We start from the raw sequence: 12015 nt of genomic DNA, 5'->3' as shown, positions 1-12015 counted from the left end.
AGATACATAATGCATCAACTATCTTTTCAGACCATGATGCACTGAAGATAGACGTTAATCACGCACAGACGCAGAGAACCAAATCAAACATCTGGAAATTAAACAACTCAATGTTGAACAATGAGTGCGTCAACAAGAAAATCAAGGAAGAAATCAAACAATACTTGGAAACAAATGAGAATGAAGACACGAGCTACCAGAACCTGTGGGATGCAGCTAAAGCCATGTAAAGGCGAAAATTTATAGCTCTGCAAGCATTTGTCAGGAAGAAGATAGGGCCCACATAAATAACTTGACTTCACAGCTAAAGATCTTAGAAAAGGACCAACAAAAGGAGCCCAAGCCGGTCAGAATGAAAGAAATAATAAAACTTAGAGCATAAATCAACAATATAGAAACCAAAAAACAGTCCTAAACATCAATGAAACCAAGAGCTGGTTCTTCAAGATTAAACAAAATAAACAAGATTAATAAACCACTAGCAAGACTCACAAAGAAAGAGAGAGAGAGAACAGTAATAAACCGAATCAGAAATTAAATGGGGGACATAACAACAGAAACCAAAGAACTTAAAAAGATTATCAGAGACTACTTTGAAAGTCTGCATGCCACCAAACAAGAGAACCTAGAAGAAATGTATAAATTTCTGGATTCGTATAATCTTCCAAGTTAAACCAAGATTATCTGCAATACCCAAATAGATCTATTCCTATCAAGGAAATTGAAACTGTATTAAAAGTCTTCCCAAAAACAAAAGCCCAGGTTCAGATGGATTCACTAGCGAATTTTTCCAAACATTTAAAGAGACCTATTGCCAGTTCTTCTCAAGCTTTTCCAGAAAATTGAAGAAACAGAAACTCTCCGAAACAGTTTCTATGAGGCACATATCTCACTAATACCAAAAGCAAACAGAGACACCACACATACACACACACACACACACACACACACACACACACACCAAAGAAAACTACAGGCCGATATCCCTGATGAACATGGATGCGAAGATACTCAACAAAATATTAGCAAATAGAATCCAACAACTCATCAATAATATCATACACCATAACCAAGTGGGATTCATCTGAGGGGTGCAAGGATGGTTTAACATTCAGAAATCAATCAACATAATCCATCATGTCAACAAAAGAAAAGATAAAACCATGTAATCATATCAATAGATGCAGAGAAAGCATTTGACAAGATCCAGTACCCTTTTATGATGAAAACTCACAAAAATGAGCATTGAAGGCACTTTCCTCCACATAATCAAAGCCATCTACCACAAGCCTATGGCAAGCATTAGTCTCAATAGGGAAAAACTAAGCCTTTACTCTAAAATCATGGACGAAACAAGGATGCCCACTCTCGCCACTTCTGTTCATATGTTACTGGACGTACTTGCAATAACAGTCAGGCAAGAAAAAGATATTAAGGGCATTCGGGTAGGAAAGGAAGAAATCAAGCTCTCACTATTCTCAGATGATATGATACTGCATTTAGAGAACCTTAAAGCCTCTACCAAGAAACACCTAGAAACAATATACTTATATAGTAAATTCGCAGGCTATAAAATCAATACCCAAAAGTCCATGGCTTTCCTATAGCCAAATAATGAGAGAGAAGAACGTGACATGAAAAAAGCAATCCCATTCATAATCATGCCTCAGAAAATAAAGTACCTCGGAATCAGCTTAGCTATGGAAGTAAAGGACCTGTATAAAGAGAACTACAAAATTCTACTTTACGAAATAAAAGAGGATACAAGGAAATGGAAACATAGAGCCTGCTCATGGATTGGGAGAATTAATATTGTCAAAATGACAATTCTACCCGAATCATTATACAGGTTGGATGTGACCCCTATAATGATACCCATAAGATTCTTAAATTGATCAAATACTCCTGAAATTCATATGGAACAACAAGCCCCCCCCCCCCACAAATAGCTAAAGCAATTCTCTGGTAAACAACTGATGGGGTTCATCACCTTCCCCAACTTCAAACTGTACTACAAAACAGTAATAATTAAGACAGCATGGTATTCATATAATCTTTGATAAGGGAGCAAGATATGTGAAATGGAGCAAAGAAAGTCTCTTAAACAAATGCTGCTGGCAAAACTGGACAGCTACATGCAGAAAAATGGACTCAGAACTTAACCTAGCACCATGCACAAAAGTCAGATAAAAATGGATTTAAGACCTCAACATCAGACCACATTCCATAAGGTACATTGAAGCAAAGGTTGGAAAAACCCTCTACAACATTGAAGCTAAAGTTATCTTTAAGGACAAAACGCCATTGACCAAATAATTAGAAACAGAGAGAAACAAATGGAACTATCTTAAACTAAGAAGTTTTTGCACCTCAAAAGATACTGTTTCCAAAGTACAAAACAACATACAGAATGGGAAAGGATATTCACACAATACCATCTGATAAGGAGTTAATATCAAGGGCATACAAGGCACTCAGTGAACTCTACAAGACGAAGATATCTAATCACATCAGAAAATAGGGCGAACAAATGAACAGAAACTTTCTCAAAGAATAAATCTGAATGGCCAAAAGGCACATGAATAAATGCTCTTTATTACTAATTTTCAGGGAGATGCAGATCAAAACAACAATGAGATATCATCTCATACCACAGAGACTGGCAGACATCCAAAAGAACAAAAACAACTGGTGTTTTCATGGATGTGGGGAGAAGGGACTCTCCTTCCCTGCTGTTTGGAATGCCGACTGGTTCAGTCCTTTTGGAAAACACTATGAACTTTTCTCAAAAAACTAGAAATCGAGCTCCCATTTGACCCAGCAATACCACTTCTGGGAATATATACCGGAGATGCAAAAAAGGCATAGTAGAAATGACATCTGCACTTGTATATTCATGGCAGTACTGTTTACAATAGCCATAATCTGGAAAAAAACCAAGTGCCCGAGACTAGTTAAAGAAACTTTGGTACATCTACACATTGGAGTATTATGCAGCTGTTAGAAAAGATGAAGTCATGAAATCTGTATATAAGTGGATCAACATGGAAAGTATCATCTTAAATGAAATGAGTCAGAAGAGAGGGACAGACATAAAAAGAGTGCACTGTTGTGGAATAGAAATTATCAGAATGGGAAACCTAATAATAGTAGAGATAATTTCTATGAAGTTTGCTCCATGGCAGTTCAGATAGCGAAGGGACCACCAAGTAAATGGTGTTTGTAGGACTGGCTCGGATGGGAGATACGTGTGGAAAGTAGACTATAGACTGAACATGATGGCCATTCAATACATTCATTGTGGATGGGAGGTATACTGGGAACTTTGGTGGTGGAGAATGGGCACTGATGGAGGGATGGGTACTCGATCATTGTATGACTGATAGATAAGGACGGAAGTTTATAAGTCTGCAACTGTACCTCATGGTGATTCATTAAAAAAAATAAAATTTTTAAAAAGATGAAAACAAACAAAACAAAAAAAACCAAAAATGTGGACTGGTGTGATAACACAGTGGGTAGGGTGTTTACATTGCACGCGGCTGACCCAGGTTCAATCCCCAGCATCCCATATAGTCCACCTGTGGCCTGCCAGAAGTATTTCCTGAGTGTAGAACCAGAAGTGTCTCCTGAGCATCTCTAGGTGTGACAGAAAACAACAACAACAAAAAGAAAACCCCAGAGAAACAGGGGCAAAGAGAAATAAAAGAGGACACACAAAAAAATCAGAAATCAAGTCTTCAATAAATGTGTATTGGATTTGGGAGTAAATTAATGAATATGAATAAGGAATCTTTGTATATATCTATGAATGTGTATGTTTGGGTGTATACCTCTGTGTGTCTCTCTGTGTATATGCCTGTTTGTCTCTGTGTGTGCCTTTGTATTTGTCTGGGTATATGTCTATCTGTGTCTGTATGTGTACACCTGTGTGTATTTATATCTGTGTTTCTTTCTCCATGTTAGTGAGAATGTGTGTCTGTGTATCTGTCTATGCCTTACCCACTGCTATCGCTCCAGCCAAACTGTATGTGTGCAACTGTATGTGTGTTTATATATCTCTGTATGTGTCTCTATGTGTATATATTTGTATATGTATGTGTTTGTCTATATTGATATCTGTATCTCCTACTCTGTTTATATGTACCTCTGTGTACATGTTTGTGTATATGTGTACATGTTTGTGTTTCTGGGTTCATGTGTCTGTGTGTCCCTGTGTATGTCTCTGTGTGTCTCTGTGCATCTATATGTGTGTCTGTGTATATGTCTGTGTGTGTCTGTGTGTGCATGTGGGTGTGTATCTGTGTATATTTTTGTTTGTCTCTGTGTATATGTCTACCTATCTTTTCGATCAGGTTTGTGTGTGTCTTGGTATATGTTTGTGTATCTGTGTATATGTGTATGTCATTGTGTACATTTGTATATTTGTGTGTCTGTGTTTTTCTGTGTGTAAATGTCCAGTGTCTTGTGTGCACCCAGACACTGTATATGTATGTGTGTGCGATATGGTGGTCTGCTTATATGGCTGTGTATATATGTCTGTGTGTCTCTGTGTGCCTTTTTGTGTATGTATGTTTGGGTATATGTCTAAGTGTTTATCTGCGTCTGCAGCACAGCAGGTAAGGTATTTGTCTTAGATGCGGCTGACCCAGGTTCGATTCCTCCATCCCTCTCAGAGAGCCCAGCAAGCTACCAAGAGTATCCCTCCCGCACGGCAGAGCCTGGCAAGCTCCCCGTGGAGTATTTGATATGCCCAAAACAGTAACAACAAGTCTCACAATGGAGATGTTACTGGTGCCCACTCGAGCAAATTGATGAACAATGGGAGTACAGCGCTACAGTGGTACAGAATAAGGAGTCAAATGGAAGAAAGAGTAGCATAGGGGAAGAGTAGAAAGAAAATAATATTTAGGGAAGATGAAAGAAAATGAAAGAACAAAGATTCAGTGACAGTTGTAGAATTATAAGAACCAGTGAACAAGATAAATATAAGAAAAGAAGGGAAAGGAAGACTGGTTCATATAAACAAAATGGACTCAAGAATATGATAAGAAATGAATAAGGATGGTGAAAGATGGAGAAAAGACTATGAGAGAGAGAAAAGGAGGAGGACAAGGAAGAAGATGTGGAAGAGGAAGTGGAGATACTGGCAGAGGCAGACTGCAGGACACAAGGTAAAGGAAGATGAGGTCATGAAACAGAATAATAAAAATAGTATACAAAGACTTAAAAAACTGAGAGCATGTTATAAGAGAATTCATCAAACACAGAGTCAGGGATGAATAAAAAGAAGAAATACTGCCACTGTGGACATGCTACAGAGCAACAAAGAAGAGTCAGGGAAATGGGAGTTGGAACTTTTGAGACTGAAGGTAGAAACTGGGTGATAGAAGGAAATGATAAAGTTAAGGTAGTGGCTAATGTGAATTGAATGTGGGATGAAGGAAGGAGAAGAGAGAACATAAGAGGGATAAACAAATTGTGAGAAAAAAGGGAAATTGGAATGTCAGAAGTTGAAACAGGAATGAGACAAGAGATATAACAATGAGAGAGATATAGAGGAATGTGGCAAGATTATGATCAGACCATGTCAATACCAGAAGAACCACTGAGTATTATCTAACAATATTTCTTTTTAGAAAGATTTTTTCATTGATTGATATTCTGTGCTTTGCAATAATGTTAGCAATGATGGTTTTTCATGCACATAATTCCAACACCACACGCATCACCAGTGTACTTACATCCCTACCCCAAGGACACTCCTCTCATTCAAACCCTTCCTCCACCAATTGAATTTTGTGGATCAGTTATCCTAGGTGTTACTTTTGGCCCTTTGTTGCTACCTTGCTGTGTATTTTAACTCCTATACATGAGAAAGCTTATTCTGTATCTATCCCTTTCTAACAGTACTTCTAATATGCAGGGTTTTATGTTGTTAAAAGTTAACAATGGGAGCCCCCCAACTCTAATATGTTCTCACGTGGCAAATACCTTTAATTCTTGCAGAACATCCCTCCCTTTCATATCTCATTGAGAAAGAGTCTACTTCCTAACTCAAAGCAATCTCTTTTCCTATTCCACCCCAAGCAAACTCCTTTCAGTTCTCACAGGCATAGCTTAGTATATGGACCAGGATATGTGGGCCCTGAATTGGGAATGGCCAAGAGGTATTGAAAGGACTAAATGACACTCAAGCATTTATGGGCCTGACACATAAAAGTTTTCAATAAATGTTAGCCTTTTTAATTTAAGTTCCATGTCAAGTCCCTATTGAAAGTTTTTGGAAAGCCACATTTCCTCTCTAAGTCTTTGTTTTTATCTGTTGTTAAATATTTGCTACTTTCTTTATGCCTACTTCATATGATAGGTAATGAATTGAACCCAGTGTTTGCATCATATCTGGTGATGTTTTCTTTACCTTGTCTGCCTGAAAAGACTAAAGTGCTTGTGGTTGAGCCTGCAGAACACAGATAAAGCTCTAAAGCTCACTCCCCAAGTTTATCTTCATTAAGGTCTGACCACTCTCCAAGCTGAGATCAGGGTGTGGGAGAGAAGCAGTGCTCTTTGCTAGAATCACTTCTGAGCATCTGGTTAAGGCTGACGCTGGTTATTGATGGCAAGAGAGGGCTGGATTGCATAAGGAAAGGCAAACAAGGAGCATAGCCAGGTTTCAGATTCCTACAAACTCCTTTACAACACTTACAACAGTGATGTTTGGGTATAAAATGAGAAGAAAAATCCCAACATCAAAGGCAAAGTCAGATTGCCTTGATGTTTATTATATTCATCCATATACATATATATATATATATATATATATATATATATATTGATTGATTGTTTGGTACCCTGAATATCCTTAGTGCAAAGTCAGGAAGAAGTCCTGAGCACTACTGTTATGGCCTCAAAACAAAAACAAAAATGACAAATGCTGTCTCTCACTACCTCCAAGGGATTTTTGCCTATGATTTTCTCAGACTTTTGGGGAAAATAGTATACTTCTTGGATTTGTTGAGTTAACAAGTCTTTCAAGCTGTAATTCCAATTTCTACTGTTTTGATTCAGTCTCATAATCCCTATCTCTGGGACTTAGAAAAGTCACATCTCTGCTCTATGCCTTATATCTGTAAAATGTAGGTAGTAAATATATATGGGCTGGAGCGATAGCACAGCGGTAGAGCGTTTGCCTTGCACTCAGCCAACCCGGCCAAGCTGGGTTCGATTCCTCTGTCTCTCTCGGAGAGCCCAGCAAGCTACTGAGAGTATCTCGCCCACACGGCAAAGCCTGACAAAGTACCCGTGATGTATTCAATACGCCACACACAGTAACAAGAAGTCTCAAAATGGAGACGTTATTGGGCCCGCTCGAGCAAAGGATATATAATTCAGATGGATGTTGTGAAGACTAGGTAAAGTATACAGAAAAATTCTTATTCCAGTGAAAATATTGGAAGTGTTAGCTGTTCTCTTTAATTTTGTTTTTATGTAGGGAAGTTAAATGAAAGGTCACAAGGGCAGTTAAAGGAAAGGTCAAGGGAAGTTAAAGGAAAGATAAAGGGAATTCTTCCCATGAATATACTTGACCAGGTATGAGTAGCTTAATTCAGTCCTTGTGTTTTTATCCCATCAAAACTTTATATGTTGGATTCTGCCTCTTTTCTCTGGCCTAATTTTCTCTGTATATATTATATCTTGTTTAGATAGCCAAATACTCATAGAGTACTTACTGGGTTGGATGCTGTTTGAAAATGGTTCGTAGGCAATACCATAGTAAATCCTCATCATATTCACAACTCTATGAGATAGCTATTATTTGTAAATTTATTTCAAAGTTGAGAAAACTGAGGCCCCAAAAGATTAAATAACCTTACCAGGTCACAGAGTAAGAACTCAGGAGAACTAGGAGTTGACAGCAAGCAACTTGGTTAAAGAGCAAACTAACTTAACCACTGTGGGTCTAGGACTCAAATATTAGTAGATATTACTAAAAGTCTGGTCAGACATTAACAGGTGCCCCCTCCCCCTTGCTGCACTAGTAGACCTCTTTCTGAGATATTTGATTTTGAATTGTTAAAAATGCTTTTACAAAATTAACATATTTTAATGGGGGAAACAATGTATTTATTCCCATATAAAACATCCATAAAATTAGCATATTTTAAACTTAAATAGAATTTAGGGCATTGGTGAACATTCAGTCACTCACTCATTCCATTATTAAAAAATTAAAATATCTATCGTATGATAGTCTTTACCAGTGACCTGCTTAAAATACTGTTTCCACCTCAAAAATTGAAACTCAAATTTCAGGCAAAGCAATGGACCATAACTGGGTTTTTTTTGCACCTTAAAATATTCTTATGTCAGTAACCAATCTTCAGTTCCAGAGACCAGAAGAGGAAACCACAACACTATTTCTTGCCATAGTAAGAAACCATCCATTAAAGAATTTCTTGTCCCCTCTCTTCCTATTGCAAGGATCCTTCTTTACAAAAGTAAATTTGATATGGATGAGATGTAATCACTTTTCTTTATCAATTGGAAATATCAGATATACTTCCCTCCTAGTACCTTCTCATTTCCACGGAAAAGTCAGAGAAAATAATTTGTTTTTGGAATCTGAAATTCTTAGAATAAGAAAAATTTTAAAGGTCACAAAAACCAGAATACATTGTGAAAATCATACTTCAGGGACTGGAACAATAGTACAGCTGGTAGGTAATTTGCCATGCACGCGCCAATACGGGTTCGATGGCCAGCATCCCATATAGTCTCCCAAGCATCGCCAGGAGTAATTCCTGAGTGCCTGAGCCAGGAGTAACCACTGTGTATTGCCGGGTGTGACCCAAAAAGCAAAAAAAAAAAAAAAACATAGTTCAAACTCTTATTTTTTCAGAGGATGAATGGCTTAGCTCTTGCAGTCTCATTAATTAGAATGAGAGTACAAATATAATAAATTCAAAATAGGGGCTATTTCAGATTTTTAATGACACAATATTACTCTAAATTTTTATAATTTTTATATATCTAAATTTCTTAATTATATCCTATCCAAATCCTTATTCCTATCATCCTCACATTCTGTAAGTTTTCCATCCTTACCTCTGGCCTCCCAGGCATTGAATTCTGATGTCACCCAAGTAAGGAGAAGGAGTTAAAGATGGAAAATTCCTGGAAGCAATTTCAAGACATTATCCATGGACAGGAGAAGGAGAACGGGAGAGTGAAAGACAGATCGAGGGATACAGAGTACAAAGGAGATATATTGAGAAGAGAAAAGGGGCAGAGAGAAGATACACACACAGGTATTGGATGAAGGGACATTAATACAAAGTTAGTGTCAAGGAGATGATGTGAAATGAGTGATTTTAAACACAGAGAAGAAACAAGGGGAGAAAAATAAAAAGAAAACCTGAAAACAGGGAAGTAGAAGACACATAGGAGAGGCAGGTGACAGAATATGAGGGAGATACATTCTAAGAAACAAAATTAACACAGTCAGGAGTCATCCAAAGCAGCCTTTAGGTTGGCAGGCCAGAAAGAAGGCACAAAACACAAAACTCTTCTTACCTGTTGCCCTACACTGAGGACGAACGAACGATGGGTGGATGCCGTATGTCAGGGCTTGGCCTTTATCCCTTTTCCACTTGTTCAACTCCACCCACCCCGCCTTCTGATCGCCTGGCCCTAAATTAACCCCAAAAGTATCATAGGCTCTTTCCAGAGATAAAATCCTCTCTCCCCTATCTTCCCCTCACCCAGAACTGGCTTTCTCCTTTCAGTTTTCTCTCTTCTTCATCTGAAATGGCAAAATAAGCTCATTATGCTTTGTAATAAAACACCTATATATGGTTAGGGGATATTGAGTAAAACCACCTTTCTGAAGGCAAATAAACTCAGAGGTAACTATAGCACATATGGAAAAGTCTCATAGCTTCCATAGATATATTCAGATCAGTGTTCAGTAACATCATGTCAGAAAACAGTAGTGTTCAGGGATCACTCCTGGTGCTGGCAGAGGGAATATGGAAGGTAATGATCCCATATTATTTAAATTTTGATACGAATTTACCGCATAAATATGATGTATATCAGAGAGATACTTCACTCACCAACTTATAAATGTCAGTTATTTGTAGCTGCACATGGTGGTGCTCAGAGTTCACAACTAGTTTTGTGTTCAAGGGTTATTGCCCACGTGTTTTTACTGTTTCTTTGGCCCCAAATGTTTTCTGGTTTTGGACCACACCTGGTGGTAGTCAGAAGCTGTTCCCAACTCTATGCTTGGGTTTCACTTCTGGTGGTTTCTGGAGGACTATGCAATACTGGGTCTTGAGAAGTCAAGCCTCCAGCTTGCAGAGCATGCACTCAGCCTATTACACCATTCTCCAGCCCAGTTTTAATAAATCTTAAAATTATTTTTATGTTATAGTCATTAGAATATATAAGAGTATTGCTTTGATCAAATTGAGCATCTGTTCATTTATGTTTCATGAACATTTGCGTATTTCCTCTTGTGAATTTCCAAATCTAGTTCTTTGCTCATTTTTGAAATGAGTTGGCAGTAAAGAGTAGCAGTTAAAAGTATGGGCTCTGGAGTCAGGTGCACCCAAAAGATAATTCACATCTATTACCTTACTCAGCAGCTGTGTGATTCACTAAATTCCAGAGTCCTCTTTAAAATGACACATTCCAAATCTATCCCATAAGATTGTTGTTAAGATGAATGTAGCTATTATTATTTGTAGTTTACGTTCTTATTTGGAGAAGGCCTACTTTCCTCTGACAATAATTGCTCCATCTGGACCCAATTATTCATTCCACAGATTGAGTATCTACCATTTATCAAATTCATGGAATACAGCTACATACAGCTAGAGACTGTGCATGCAGCACAGTGTTCTTAAATATCTTTCTAAATAGAAAATTGCCTCCAGTTCTGAAAGATATTTCAGATTCACCTGCAATAGCCTCAATATCCAACGTTTCAGCTAGTTATTTGCCACTTTGGAAACTGAGTTCAGCACTTCTTGAAAACTTCATAGTCCTATCCCCCACTAGATCTGGTGCTTTTTGTAACTTCCATATTCCCGCTGCCATCACTTATTAAACTTTTTTTTTTATCAGTGCCTTGTCTTATGCATTCTCCCCGATCAGATCTTAGGAAATTTGAGAATAAGAATCTGAACCAACAGCAGGAGGGGCTATTAGATATACTTGTATTTGCACATTTTCTGATCTATGAACCTCTTCTGTGTATATAGCCAGGTAAGGATCTGGGAGATTAAAAAAAAACCTACTATTGGTAATGGCAAACCTCCCACCTATTCTACAGGGGTATGTTAAGCCCCTGAGAGAGTTTGAGGTTTCCCAGTTTGTGCTTCCCAGTACTTTATCTAATCTTTAATGGTATATAGTCACATTAATAAGTGGCTGTAGTTGGACCTGATATTACATCTTACAGGGATGGATATTTCTCTTTGGATGGTAGTTGTACAGAAATTATCTCCATGAGAAGCAATATAATCTGGGGAAGTGAATTACAAGTGCTCAGGCAGCACCTTTTCAACACTTCCCTATTTCCCCCCTCTACATTCTGTCTTGATTTGTTATGGCTTAACTGACTTCTTGCAAATTCCCTGTGGTTAGAATATGATTCATTTCTCATGTTTAGTGACTAACTTACAATAAGTAGATATTCATATGATGTTTCGCTTCAATGATTTAGGTAGTACAACTTTTCAACTTACAGTGGCACTGTATTATGGTGCTTAAAACTTTGACAACATGCTTTAGATTATTTTCTTAGCATTTGTTTCCTAAATGTTATTTTGAGGTATATCTTATATACCATAAAGTTTGCCAATTTAAGTGTATAATTAGTGATTACACTTAATCGCTTAATCACTTCCCGTTAATCGTCGATTTGCTCGAGTGGGCGCCAGTAACGTCTCCATTTGTCCCTGTTGCGTGCTAGTGTAGCCCAATGGGGTCTAGTCGCTCTAGGAACAT

The 12015-nt window shown here is 37.8% G+C and overlaps 1 protein-coding gene across 1 annotated transcript in view; it reads right to left on the bottom strand.

Moving 5' to 3' along the window:
• Positions 1–9674, bottom strand: part of ALAS2 (5'-aminolevulinate synthase 2) — a 36319-nt gene extending 26645 nt beyond the window's left edge. The window contains exon 1 of the mRNA XM_056129982.1: positions 9574–9674. The gene's annotated coding sequence lies outside the window, so the exon portion shown is untranslated. The remainder of the gene's footprint in view (positions 1–9573) is intronic.
• Positions 9675–12015: the final 2341 nt, after the last annotated feature.

This window comes from Sorex fumeus, unplaced genomic scaffold (assembly GCF_029834395.1).
Source record: "Sorex fumeus unplaced genomic scaffold, SorFum_2.1 ptg000073l, whole genome shotgun sequence".
In the NCBI taxonomy this organism is placed as follows: domain Eukaryota; kingdom Metazoa; phylum Chordata; class Mammalia; order Eulipotyphla; family Soricidae; genus Sorex; species Sorex fumeus.
The sequence above is the reverse complement of the archived record's forward strand: the minus strand, read 5'-3'. Positions and strand labels throughout refer to the sequence as shown.